Source organism: Macrotis lagotis, chromosome 7 (assembly GCF_037893015.1).
Source record: "Macrotis lagotis isolate mMagLag1 chromosome 7, bilby.v1.9.chrom.fasta, whole genome shotgun sequence".
Lineage (NCBI taxonomy): Eukaryota > Metazoa > Chordata > Mammalia > Peramelemorphia > Peramelidae > Macrotis > Macrotis lagotis.
The window spans coordinates 187,816,570-187,831,719 of record NC_133664.1 but is presented as its reverse complement, the minus strand read 5'-3'; the positions used below and the strand labels follow the sequence as shown (position 1 = coordinate 187,831,719).

The 15,150-nt window shown below is 32.5% G+C and overlaps 1 protein-coding gene across 19 annotated transcripts in view; it reads right to left on the bottom strand.

The window, feature by feature from the left end:
* The window catches only part of SOX5 (SRY-box transcription factor 5), a 1,270,393-nt gene that overhangs the window by 350,872 nt on the left and 904,371 nt on the right, over window positions 1-15,150 (bottom strand). Inside the window, exon 1 of one of the 19 annotated variants that reach the window (XM_074194265.1) lies at window positions 1,803-3,134. The exons of the other annotated variants lie outside the window; for them this stretch is intronic. The gene's annotated coding sequence lies outside the window, so the exon portion shown is untranslated. Of the gene's footprint in view, window positions 1-1,802; window positions 3,135-15,150 lie in introns of those variants that run through there. 19 annotated transcript variants of the gene reach the window in all.

Below are 15,150 nucleotides of genomic sequence, written 5' to 3'. Positions count from 1 at the left end.
TGACTTGCCATTTCCTTCTCCAGCTCATTTTAAAGATGAGTAAACCTAAGACAAACAGGGTTAATTGACTTGCCCCAAGGCACACAGCAAGTAAGTGTCTGAGGATGGATTTGAATTCAGGTCTTCCTGACTCCAGATCTAGCACACTATCTTCTATACCACCTAGCTGCCCAACTTATTAAAATATTTAAGGGCATCTAGTTGGTGAAGAGGATAGAGAGCTGTACTTTGAATTAGGAAAACCTGAATGCAAATCACATCTCACTTAACTAGCTGTGTGACCTTGGACAAGTCACTTAACTTCTATTTGTCTCAGTTTAAGGGGCATTGTACCTACTTCCCAGGGTTATTGTGATGATCAATTGAGATACCTATAAAGCACTTAGTACATAGTAAATTCTATATAAATACTAATGTTATTAATAATGATACTACTATAACTATTATTTTTACTGATTTATTAAGAATCTTTGGTGGTTTCTCATTAACCATTATTAATGTGCAATCTCTTCAGATTCATACCCAGCATTCCACAATCTGGTCTCCACTTCTGTTTTAAATCATGTCTTGTATTGATTGTATTCATGAAAAAGCTTTATTCAAAAGAAACTGATTTATTCCCAGTTCACTTTAGCAAATATTAATTAAAACCTAATACATACAATGGATTTGTAGTTGTTTGGAAAGATAGGTCTCTTTCAGACAAAGCTCCTGTCTTCTTCATGCCTAGTCTAGTGGAAGGCAAGAATTGATAAATTCATAATTAACCATAATCCAAAAGTCATACATTTTAAATACATAAAGTAAATGTAAATAAAATGCAGTTCAATATAATAGGAAGAAAAGAATAGGCAGCTTGGTGACAGAGTAGGAAGACCTAAATATAAATCCTGCTTTAGACATATACTAGCTTTATAATTTCTTCATCTGTAAAATGGAGATAACAATGGTACCTACCTCCCAGGATTGTTGTGAGAATAAAGTGAGGTGATATTTGTAAAGTACTTCACAAACTTTAAAGCATTATAAAAATGCTAGCTACCACCACCACCACCACTACCACCACCACCACCACCACCACCACCACTTGTAATCAGAATACACACACACACACACACACACACATATATATATATATATATATATATATATATATGTATATAATTCCTATTATCCTTTGAATAATGATTATCTTTGCCCACATTTGCTCATTATTTCCTTAGCTTAAAATGCTGACTTTTTCTCTTCATCTCCCTCTTGTCTCTTTCCTACCTCATCCTCCACTAATGGTCAGCTTAATTTTCATCTCTTTAATGAAGTTGTCCCTGATTACCCCAGGTAGATATGTGTTCATAGTTCTAGGGTAATAGATTAGATATAGGTATAGGGGAAAGAACAAATATAAATGATTCAAAGTTTTGAGTATGGATAACTAAATTTTTTCTAGGAAAAAATTGAACGATTAAAACTTAGTAAATTGTTCACTATTTGACTAGGAGGTTAGACAGAAAAGTTCTCCATGTACAAAATGTTCTTTGAATGATTGTAATAACAAACTGAAAACAAATACACAAAGAAATTATAAATAATTTATGTAGCATAAATATAATGGCATATTATTGTATCATAAATAATACTTATGATAGAGTAATGTTTTAAGATATACATAAAGCAAATACAAAGAAAGCAGTGCAAAAATAATAAACGTAAATGTAAATGAAGTCAACCAAAAGAGGCAACAAAACTCTGTTCAAATACAGCTCTGACAATATTTATATCGTAATCAAAATGAATTGGCTCACCCTTTCTATAAGATAAGCCCCAGTCCTTGGAATAGCAGCACCTCCCAGACAACTGATCCTGCTTCCAATATAGTCCTCATAGCCAGCATCTGAGGAACTGTGTAGAAGAGGCCAGTTGCCAACTATCTGTCATTATTGGAGCAGATATGTAGCACAGTTGAAGTAGAGGGACATCCTGAAAGAAGGATAATAGGTAGCCGGTTCTAGGCAAGTCAAAACACTATAACAACCTTGACCACCATCTTTATTCAGACTTTGGTAGAGACACCTCAGACCCTGAATCCAAGAATCCTGAGAAAAGCTTTGCTTCCAGTTCAGTGTCCCCAAGCACTGTCTTGAGAAGCAATCCCCTTGAAGATTCAGTTTGGTAGTTACTCCTGTAGGTGTAATAGATACAATGAGTCTAGACCTGGAATAGGGTGTGGGGTACACAAAATATCTTGGTTCCAAATCGTTGGCACCCCAAAATGGTTCAGCATCACAAACTGATAAGAATTTTTATCAGGGAAATGACCTTGAACAAGTAAAAAACTTGCATTTAACAGTGTTTTGCATACAAGCCCTTAATGACTCCAACCCCTCTTTTCTTCCTTCCTTTTTTTCTTCACCTGTTTCTTTTTTGATTTCCTTTCTTCTTTCCTTTTCTTCCTTCATTATTTCCTCTGGTGACTATCCTAATTCTAAAATTTAGATTCCATTCTGTTATATAAGTGAAAAACCATTTTAAGGGATTATACTTTATAAGAGAACTGTTTGAAGAGTTTTTAAGAAGTGTGTCAATTAAAAAGAGCTAACAATAAATTAAAGAACATTAACAAAATTTAATATTTCATTAATACAAATAATGAAGCCGGAAGGGAGATACAGCTTTTGTATATCACAAGGGAAGATTTTCAAATTTTAAGAGCAATTTAGCAGGTAAAAATGTTGTAAACAATTTGGCATCCTACACGGATTTTGAGAGGACATTAAAGCAGTTTCAGATGTATGAACTGTGTAACCATAAAGGGATATTCATTAGAAATACCTGGTCCGAGTTAGAAAATTTTAAGCTAGTGCAGTTTGTCAGTTTTAACCTTGTTAAGAAAAGATTCTTGTTTCCTGTTGTTGGAAATGGTCTCTAATTAAACAGATAAAATGGAGATTTTTATCTTAAAAAATGAAGGAAGACTCTCTGCACTGAGAGAAATAACTGACAATTGAAGTATGTACAGAATGAATTTGCATATGTATATACGCATATTTATGTATGTACACATATTTTTATCTAATGGTAGTTATTAATAGGACGTAGTGAGGGAAGAAAAAGGGAAAATGTTACATGATAACTATTATATATTTAAAAGGAATATCAAATCATACAGAATAGTTTTGCAATTTCTTTTATAATCAACTTTTTTCTATTCTATATTATGGAAATACTTGTTTTATTTCTTAAGTTCAGAATAAAATAAATAAAAAATAAAGTCAAAAGTGTTAGTCATAAGAGCATATATTTAGAGCTAAAATGGAATTTAGAGATTATCTAATCCAAACTCCTAATTTTATCCATAAGAAAATGGAGACCCCCCCCCCAAATAAAGTGGTTAGCTCCAGGTCATACTGATGGCAGACAGGACTTAAACCCAGCTCCTCTGGCTATAAGTCCAATATTGTTACCATGATACCACTATTATTGAGCACATATATCCATGTTTTTTGTCTTCCCTTGATATTAGTAAATTGAGGAACAATTTTTTTCCTCTGTGATTTGTCTTTATCAAGAAATCATTTTGTTGTTATTATTCAATCATATCTGACTGTTTATGACCCCATGGACCAATTGGCCATGGGTTTTTTTTGCAAAGATATTGGAAAAGTTTATCATTTCCTTCTACAGTTTTATCCTTACATGGATTAAGTAACGTGTCCAATTTTATACAGATAGTAAATCTCTAAGGTCACATTTGAACTCTAGTCTTTCTTACTGCCAGCCTAGTACTCTATTCACTGAGCCACCTAGCTGATTCACCCATGATTTAACATATAAATAAGAGGCACTATTTGGAGGAAAACCTTGAAGGTTGAATTTTCTTTGTTGCATCAGTTTTTTGTATGTGTAGGAGATGGGTTCTTTTTTGTTTTGTTTTTTATAATTAACAGATAACAAACTGTTTTGTTTTATGTATCTTAGTCAGGTATGTAACTGGGAATATGTATAGATAATTTTCAATGAAATCCTTCTTCACATAAAATAATGAAAGAATTCAAAGACAGAATGAAATGTCTTACAAACATAAAAATAATATTCATATTAATTCTACTGTGGTTATAAAACTTGGAAAGAAAATGGCTGTTTACTCATATAGATATAAAGGAATACTGTACTATAAGAAATGATAAATATGCAAATTCAGAAAAAATCTATTTAAGAATCTTGAATTGTTCTAGCATTAAGTAAGCAGAATCACAGAAGTAACATTAAAAATCAGAATAACATTAGGAAGGAAAATAAAACTAGAATTTATAGGGAAAGAATGGAGTAGGAGAGTGACATGATTGGACTTGTGTTTTAAGAAATCACTTAGGCATGTATGTGTGGAAATTAGATTAGAAAGGGGGACATTTTGAGAAAGGGAGATCAGCTACAAGATTGTAATATCTCAGATGCTCACCTAGTGGTGAGGGACTGAAGCAGGATAGTAGTAGATGAGAAGAGAGAGAAGAAATCATTTAGATGCAAGAAATATGAAGATAAAGATATCATGATTTGATAATTGATTGGATAAATGGTGAGTGAGAGAGAGCACCACCAAAGATTACAAAGATTGTAAGCCTGAATAACTGAAAGAATGGTCATACTCTTGAGACTTATAGGGAAGTTTGAAAAGAGGGTGGGAGGAAGGAAAATGTAAAGATATCTCCTTATCCATGTCTATCTCTCCCATTTGATTCTAGGTTCCATACAATTTTTTTGGCAAAAAGGAGGAAGAGGGGAGCACTTATTCAACAGCACTTATTCCAAAGATGGCAGAATAAAATCTCTAAGAAACACTTCAAGTGATTCTGTGATACCAACACGGTTCCTTCTTCTCGTTTTTCATCTTAATACAATTTACAAAATGGTGACAAAAAGCTAAGATTATTGAATAGAGGTGGGGCAAGCTTTGCCTCCCTTGATTCAGAATCCTCTTGGTCCCACTATCTTGACATGGCTTTCTGATCAACTAGGAGCATAAAACATCCCACTTACATGGGGGTAGACCTCTCTGAATTGATTGATGTATAAAAATCATACATGTCATCATTCCCTACTCTACTGACAAGATCCATTTCCATATGGAGGCTATCTGCAGAAGTTAAGTACATATCCTGACTACATTAGGACTATATAAATCTTTTCAAGTTGTTAAGTGATTTATGAAGAGCTGATTTTTACAAACATTTAATCTGAATTAATAGGTACAGGTGTTCGCTCCATCCTTTATAGGTGGGTATACTGGCAAGGGGGAGAAATGGGTGGAAATTGCAAAAGCATCTATGTAACTACTGTGTTTAGTTTTAAACTGCTATTTCTATACCATCACAGAGAAGGGGGAATTGTCAAGGGAGAAATGAAGATAGTTGTTTTAGAGATAAGCCATAGAGTTGATTACTATGGTGTTAGTAGAATGAGAGCTATTTTCCAGTGTTGAATAACTGATCATCTGACATTAAGTGTCAGGTCACTTTCCACCTCAAAACCCCAAGGGGTGTGGGCTCTAACCTTTGAGACTGTCCAAATTTTCTCCATAAATACTCCTAATCAGCAAACTTTTTTTTAGGTTTTTTTTTCCCGCAAGGCAATGGGGTTAAGTGGCTTGCCCAAGGCCACACTGCTAGGCAATTATTAAGTGTCTCAGGCCAGATATGAACTGAGGAACTCCTAACTCTAGGGCCAATGCTCTATCCATAGCTGCCCCTCCCAAATATTCCTAATGTAAAATACAGTGGAGTCACATCTTATGTGTACGTGATTGCAGTAAAAAATTCCCTCAAAAACTCCTTATTTTCCATTGTAGTACAATATAGTATCTTTAATCAATTGTGGTTGGAAAGGGACTCAGGCTTCTTTAAAAGAAGGTAGTCCATGTCAGAGTGTTGATGGATCTACAATGGTTTCTATGGGAACAATTAAATATGTCTTAGTCTTCATTACATGAATCTAATTCATATACTGAAGAGGAGAGAGGAAATAATACTTTTGTTTAAAAAACTAGCAAACATGTAAAGCTGTAGCTAGCAGGAAAATAATTAGGGGAAAATATTCTTAAAAAAACTTTGTACATACCACAGAACTATTTTTTCTTCTTGCTCACCATGAGAGGATTGACAGAAAACCATGAATTCTAGGATGGCCAACTAAGGCTGTCCTCATTAATTCTACCAGCTGAAGCAAAAAAGAATATACTGTCTTTGAGTAGGCTCACACTCTGAAAGGCATGGGAAATGAGGGTGCCTTCAGCAATGGTTTTTTTGTCTCATGTACAATAAAGGCATGGACGAAAAAGACTACTTGTCTTTCTATCCTATTTGATTTAGATTCCATTTTAAGATACTTCCAATCAGGATGTGATTATCAGATTAACCATATCACTGTACATGAAGCACATAGCCTCTTTTATCTTTATGTTACTCAAAAAATAGTTAATTAATCTTGAAAGGGTTAAATTTTCTAAATTCTGCTTTTTATTATACCTATATTTTTTTCTCAGCATTTTTTTTCATTGAAACAAAACTCCAAGACTTATGAGGGTGGTTCTCAACCAAGTAATAGGACTTAAAATTGGATTAAATAGCTTGTGCTTTTAAAATAGATCTGGCATTACATAAAGTTTCTGAGAACATATTTAGTAAAACAAAGTACATATGCAATGCTAATAATAACAAACAACATAAGTATAATTGACTGGAATATATAAGACCTAGGTTCAAATTCTAGCTTTGCCTATATACTACATTAATTTGGATAAGCAATTTAATTTTCTGGTCCTTGGTTTCCTTATTTGAAAAGAAGGGGAAACTGAATAAATGATAACTCAGATCCCTTCATAGCTATAAAATATTATTCTAAATCCTACTTTTGGTTCAAAAATAAAGAAATCTTATCAAATAAATAGAAGATGACAAGACAGGTAGGTTATTTAGCAAAAGTAAGAGTGTGTGTTACTTGTGTTCCTATGCTGATATTTATACAAAGCCAAGAAATCTTAACAACTCCCAAGAAATGGTATAAGACCCCTTTGGAGAATTTATTGCTGTACATGGACAAGAATTACACAGGAGTGGTAGGATGGATGGTTAGCAATCTATTATTGGGGAGAGTAACCAAATCCATTAAAAAATTGGATTATTGAAATAATACATTTTATTGCTTTAATTTAAAAATTGTCATTCTATCTATCTGAAACCCATATGATCCAATGGATCTATAATACTGTCGATTTGGATGTTCCTTCAAATGATACAGATTGTAATAAAAATTCTTGTCCAAATTCTCTACATCGGATGAGATTTGAGTGAAAACTTCCTTAGGAAATTATAAATTTTATTTAAAAGATAAAGTATAGGTAAAAGTTCCTGTCTGTGGGGATGGAGGTGGGTGAGGGGCAAAGTAGGATAAAAATTTTTCATAACACCATACCTGTATAAGAAATCTAAGAACCACATTGATGAAGTAGAATGAAAAACATTTCATGTAGACAAGTGGAAATAGAAACTAATATTACTTTTAGAGAATATTACAGACCATTTAGATTAAGAAAGGAAAGAAATGATATGGTTCATCAACAGGCATTATGATCCAGTACAGAAATATTATATATTAGAGATGATGACTTCAACTTTTCAAACATCTGTTAGAGTTCTTTTTTTTGCAAAAAATAGAACTAATAATATCTTGATTTAACTTGATAATTATTTAAAATGAGAGATCTCATTTTAAAGAGTGAATAAAATTTCTACTCTGAATCTGATTCTTAATAACAGAATCATTGCTGGAATAGAAATTTTGGGGACCCTTATGAAAAGTGAACCATTTTGTGGCAGTTAGCAGCATAGTAGACAGAGAGTTCTGGTTCTGAAGCTAGGAAGACCTGAAATTAGCTTCAGAATTTTCAGCCTGTGTAACCTTGAACATTAATTTCAACTAAAATTTTCCTCAATTTTCTCAAATGTAAAATGTGGCTAATAATAATAGTGACCACTCTGGGTTTTGGGATCAAATGAAATATTTTCAAAACAGTATAAATGGTTACATTCTCTCCTTTTCTTTTCTTATTTGTTCATTCCAACATAATAAAATGTGTATAAAAAAGAGAGGAATGTTAAGAGTAGACTGAAATGTACTCTAGTGGCTAGAGAAATTTTAAGAGTTTGGACAAAGGTTATTCAGAATTACAGAACAAATATGGTTAATTGGAATTTAATTCACAAGATTAAATAATGAAAGACCAGATCATCTACCTGTGCTTAAAGAGTTAAAGTCATCTAAGCCTGATGAATTCTATGTTTGCATTCTGAAAAAACATTGTGAATGTCATTGCTGAACTACTTTCATTGGCAGCTAGGAGACCTCTGTTTTTCAAAATTAGTACCAAATACTATTTGTTTTTTTAAATTTTTTTTGCAAGGCAAATGACTTGCCCAAGGCCACACAGCTAGGTAATTATTAAGTATCTGAGGTCAAATTTGAACTCAGGTCCTCCTGACTCCATGGCTAGTGCTACCTAGCCACCCCTAAATACTGTTTTATAATACATTCTAAGGACTGAAGGAACCATGTTCTATTTATTTAACAATTTTCAGTATTTCCCCTGAGATTTGGGACCATTTTTTCTTCCAAATACTTTTTTGTCATTATTCTTATTGTATAATTATTATTTATTGAGACATCCAGGCAGCACAGTACAAAGAGTGGTGGGTCTGGAGTCTAGAAGACCTGAGTTCAAATTATTCCATTAGACATTTATTATCTGTGTCACCCTGGGAAAATCATTTAGCCTCTTTCTGCCTCAGTTTCCCAACTCTTAAATAGTGATTTGATTGCTTTAGCACTAAACTAGTAAACTAATTTAGATACAATTGAAATTTTTATTGGACTGGTACTGACCAACATGAGATAAAAATATTCTCATCAATTATTTGTCTGCTTCTGTTTCCCTTTAAATTTGTTTTGTAGTTACATTTCTTTATATTATTTATGTTACTTGGTAGACTTTTTCTTATGAGTGCATAGATATAGAATTCCTGGTGATGATTTCTTTTACTATCACAGTTCTTTACTTTCTTTTCAAGTATAATCAGAGATGATTGTTTGGGGGCACTAAGAAAATAAGTGAAATCCCTGGGATTCCACAACCATTATGCATCAGAGTAAGAAATTGAACACAGTCTCTCTGTGTACCAGGTAGACTTTCTGATCACTACCCATTTTATGAGTTTTTTTTCTACTATTATAAAAATGCTGACTCTTGTGGACATATTTTTAATCTGATAACTTGTTAAAGTCATTAATCATTTCAATTAGTGGCTTCACTGATTCTCTGGGGTTTTCTAAGTATATATCATCATCTTATATGAAACTAATGATAATTATATCCATTTTTTTGCCAAGATTCATAGCCTTAGTTTAATTCTCTTGTCTTATTCTTATTGCTAACATTTTCAAAAATATGTCATCTAGTAGTTAAGGGGAGTAGAAGCTGCAACCATGTTTGTTCTGGGAAAAGATTCTACTATTTAGCAATACTATGCTTTGAATTTATTCTTTAGAAAATATTAAATAAAGGTTCTTTCATGCCTATACAATTTTGGAATTTTTTAATACTGTAAAGGAATTTTGAAAGATAATGAAGAATATGGAAGGTTTGGTGGACAGATGTCCTGCTATTTTTTTTAAATAAAAGAGAATGGGATTTGCAATCTATAAAACACTGAACTTGACTTAAGTTCTTGCTAATATACTAGAATGTATTATTAAAAACATGGCTAGAGTTTATGTAGGAAAGCATGAACTCTTCAAAGAAAAGCTACTACCTACCTCAAAGAGTTACTATAAAAATTAAATGAAATAGTATTTGTAAAAACCCCTCTTGTTCATCAAGAACAGAACATGTCAGGATAATGCTAATACTTTTTTTTTTTTAACATGATTACTAGACTGGAAGAACCTGAATATACTTTACTCAATGGAACAGTAAATGTGTCTTGGAATAGCTAGTTTAGTAATAACTGTCTAGTTACTAGACTGTCTTGTAATAACAAGTATGTATATGTATATATATGTATATATATACATACACACACACACACACACACACGCACACACATACTTAAGGATCCACACTAACAGGCACAACTGTTCACGTACTCTGAAGAAATACAAAGATTTTTTAATAATAGTTTTTTACATGGAAATGAAGCTCTATAAGGTCTGAAAGGCTATACTCCCACCTTGTTTTACATAAAATTCCTTAATTTACTCAAAACTAATCTTAATGTATTTTTCTAGAAAGCTAAAAACCAATAACCTGTTATAATCTTACCTATATCTTCCTGCATCTCTGACTAAATGCTGCTCATACTGTTGAATCACTAACACTGTAATTAAGAAGAATCTTTCAAGGATAAAGGCTTGAATTCTCAGATATCCACAAAATCAGGGTTTATATGAATGATTATAAATTAGGAATGGTTGGTAATTTTAGCAACACAGTGGCATTATTCTTTCAGCCTCCACTAGTTCTTATAGCCTGGGCCTCCAGATTATATCTACTTCTCTATTTTAGGGACAGAGGGACTGAGGCCACAAGAAACATTTATGCAAAAATTCTAAAATACAGGAACAGAATAGAGGACCTTTTAAAAGTAATAAAAATATATACCTAAAATTCAACATGGGAAAACATGGGAAGTTTTTTCAATAAATTAAGAACTAAAATAAGAATATTCTTTTTCTTTGTTATTTGATAAAAATCAGTGAAACAAGTATAAGTTGGGAAGCTACTATTAATGAAAAATTTTAATTTCTAATATTACTGATAAAGTTCCATGATATTAAGTATTAACATAAAAATTCAAAAATGTGAGTCTTCCTTCCAATAGATATGGACAAAAGACATAAAAAATAGCTCTCAGAACAAGATTTGCAAAAGATTAATAACCATAAGAAAGAATTTTTCAGGTCACTAACAAGAGAAATTAAAAATAAAACAAGGGGTTCATCCCAAATTGGTAAATACCAAATAAAAAGAACATTGAAAGCTGATTTTTCTCTATTTCTACTCCTCAAACCCCAAATAATCAGCAGAGGTTTATCTGGAACAGAAATCTTTTATGTAGGCAGATATAGATTGCCCTGAATCCTGAATTAGTCTTCTACAATATGGAAGATCTGCTGGGCATTACCAAGTCTCCTTAGTCCATAATAGCATATATTTTATAAAGTGTTAATTCTTTTTATCCAAAGACTTATTCTAAAGCCCTTACTTGACCAATTGAGTTAATGGAAATGTTTAAGTCTTAATCATACCTAGTTATTAGCTACTTTAAGAGGAGTGGAATGATAAGGCATTCTCACCCAATCAAGAAAGCAGAGCTAAATGGAGTTGTGGATAATTGACTCAATAGTATCCCCAGACTTAAAGATAGGATGAAGTGTTCTATCTTTCTCTCTTGCTAAATGGTCAGTAGTTTATGCCATATAAAAACCTTTAAAATAAGTAACTGTAAAGTTTGCAAGGAGTTGTACATTCAAATAAACTAATTTATATATTTTCCCTAATAGTGAGTATAGTATTCAGTTGAAAATTAAGATCATATATTAATGCTTGTTTGTGGAGTTATGAACTTATCCAACCCTTATAGAGAGCAATTTGGTACTCGAAGGCTATAACAATGTACATAGCCATTGACCCTACAATGCTACTACTGAGTCTGTATCCTGAAGAGATCACGAAAAATGATAAAAATTCCACATGTACAAAAATATTCATAGCACCTCTTTTTGTAGTGGCAAAGTATTAGAAATTCCATCATCTGGGGAATGCTAAACAAATTGTGATTTTACATATATGTATATATATTTATATGATGGAACACTATTATTCTCTAAGAAATCATGAGGGACAGGATTTCAGAAAAGCTTGGAAAACATGCATGAATTGATGCTGAGTGAAATGAATAGAACCAGAGGAACATTATACAAATTAACAACAACATGGGGTTATGATCAACCATGATGGACTTGCTCATTTCAGCAGTACAGTATTCAAAGACAATTTTTTTGGGGGCAAGGCAATGGGATTAAATGACTTGCCCAGGTCACACAGCTGGGTAATTATTAAGTGTCTGGGGTTGGTGCTCTATGTACTGCACCACCTAGCTGCCCCCTCAAAAACAATTTTAAAAGACTTATGGTGGAAAATATCATCCATAGCAAGAGCAGCAACTATGGAGTTTGAATGAAGACCAAAGCTTATTATCTTCAATTTTTAAAATTTTTCTAAAGTATTATCTCTTTGTTTTCATTCTTCCATTTGAATCAGATTCTTCTCTTACAAACATGTTCAATATCAATATATGTTTAGTATGATTATAAATATAGAGCTTATATTATATTGCTTCCTGTCAGGGGGAGGAGGGAGAGAGGGGAGAAAAGTTGTAAATCTCAAAACTTTGTTAAAAAATGATTGGTAAAAACTACCACTTTTTGTAGTTGGAAAAACAAACAAAATATTTTTAACATTAAGGTCATAGTTAATAAGAAAGCATGGAATAGGCTACTAAAATATTTCAAAAATTACATAACTTTGGGTGGCTAGGTGGTGCAGTGGATAAAGCACTGGCCCTGGAGTCAGGAGTAATTGGGTTCAAATCCGGTCTCAGACATTTAATAATTACCTAGCTGTGTGGCCTTGGGCAAGCCACTTAACCCCATTGCCTTGCAAAAACCTAAAAAATTAAAATGATATAACTTGTAAATAAAAATAAAATTCCACTAATTTCATAAATGCAATATGAACATTGCACTAGTTTCATAAATGTAATAAGAATGTTTAAAATAAATTCAAAATCCAGAATGAAAAAATGTGAGGTGAAGTTGGTTAGAGGTGAGGTAGAAAATACAAGGATTGAAACAAAAATATAACAAAACTACCAGATTGGTTATTAAATGGATTTTTATAGCAGCCTTGAAAAATACTTCATTTTACTTGATTATAACACATTCCTTTCACATATATTTTCCTTATTTACTTATTTCATTAAGTAGTTATAATGTCAAAATATTTAATCTATTCATTTCATTTTATCAATTTTATTGTCCTTGTCAAATTGCTTAAAACCTAGCAATTTTCTTAAACTTATCTTCCTGATAGTTTAAGGATAATTAGTTCACTTTATAATAAACCTAGCAATAAGTCTCTCCAAACTTCCAGATAAATGGTGATTACTAATAAATGATTAGATAGCTAGATACAGATAGAAATGATAGAATGCTTGTTGTTATTGCATATATGTGTATGTATTATCTGTATGCATGCTCTTGATTTCTACCCATAAAATATAAAGTACACTCCTGAATATACATACACACATACATACAAGTATGCATGCATACACACAGTCATATGTCTCTGTCTGTGTCTACTTATCTTTGTGTTTGTGTCTGTATAATTGTTTCTAGGGTTTTGTGAGGTCCTTTATTTTTTCTATAAAAATTTTTCAATTGAATGTGCTAGAAGTTATCACATCATAAACCAAAAATCCCTCCAACTATGAATTTAATATCGTTTGTTTTAATGTGAGTGAAGTGATGATTTCAACCAAAATGAATATAACAGAGCATATCTTGCCTACACATTCACAATTAGTCCTACCAACCATAAACTACAGTTAAAATGACTATCCATGTCCTTTTTACAGTATCCAACCTGATCATACTATCATATAGATTGACCATCACTAATCAATTGGACTGAAAGTTAAATATTTTGCAACAGAGCATGTTGAAATTGCTGACCTAATTGTGCATTTAAGCTTGTTGCCATGTGCAAATAAGATGTGTTTTCCTGTTTGGCATTGCATGAAATATGTTGAACAAATGAAAAATTCATTCACTTTAAATGCTAGATAAGTTCTTTTCTCATTTAAATGCTAGAAGGCATTTTTTTTTTCACCAGAACTTAGATTGGACTCTACTGTTTGTAATTTTTTCCTCAGAGAATTATATTTGATTCCTGTGTCAAGTTTTCTATATCATCAATGTGGACATCAAACTAGAGGAGAAAAAAATTGCACAAGAATATTAGTCATAATTATAAAATACTAGGTTACAATTCAACTAGACAGAAATCCCAGTCTCACTAGAACATGATCTGCCATTTCTCTGAATATAGTTTTGCACCCATTCTTTTTTTTTTTTTTTAGGTTTTTACAAGGCAAACGGGGTTAAGTGGCTTGCCCAAGGCCACACAGCTAGGTAATTATTAAGTGTCTGAGACTGGATTTGAACCCAGGTAATCATGACTCCAGGGCCAGTGCTTTAACCACTACACCACTACGCCACTATGCCACCCCTGCACCCATTCTTTTCTCTTTTCTTTTCTTTTCTTTTCTTTTCTTTTCTTTTCTTTTCTTTTCTTTTCTTTTCTTTTCTTTTCTTTTCTTTTCTTTTCTTTCCTTTTCTTTTCTTTTCTTTCCTTTCCTTTTCTTTTCTTTCCTTTTCTTTTCTTTCCTTTTCTTTTCTTTTTTCTTCAAACAACTACTGTTGTTTTTTATTTTTGTTTGTTTTAGATTTTTGCAAGGCAAATGGGGTTAAGTGGCTTGCCCAAGGCCACACAGCTAGGTAATTATTAAGTGTCTTAGACTGGATTTGGACCCAGGTACTCCTCACTCCAAGGTCAGTGCTTTATCCACTACACCACCTAGCCACCCCCCCCCCCCCCCACTACACCACCTAGCCGCCCCCTACTGTTGTTTTTGATCGAGGTATTTCTTTACCTTGCCACCAAGGATTTTTTGTGAGTCTATGTGTAATTAATGGCTACACATGGGAATAACAGTAGTCATGAAAGGCTTCTAGGATTTTATATGATATCTAGCAAATTGACAAAGATTTCAAAAAATGGTAAAATTCAATAGCGGAGGGACTATATTCCTATATTCAAAACTGACTATTGGCTCCTCTATTATAATACAGGAACCTTTTGACTAAGACTCAGAATCTTTCCATTCATTGTAGTTGTACATTCAATACCTAACAGATAGACATTTAATAAGTATTTGTCAGTTGATTGATATAATCATATGTAAGTCTCTCCCATACATA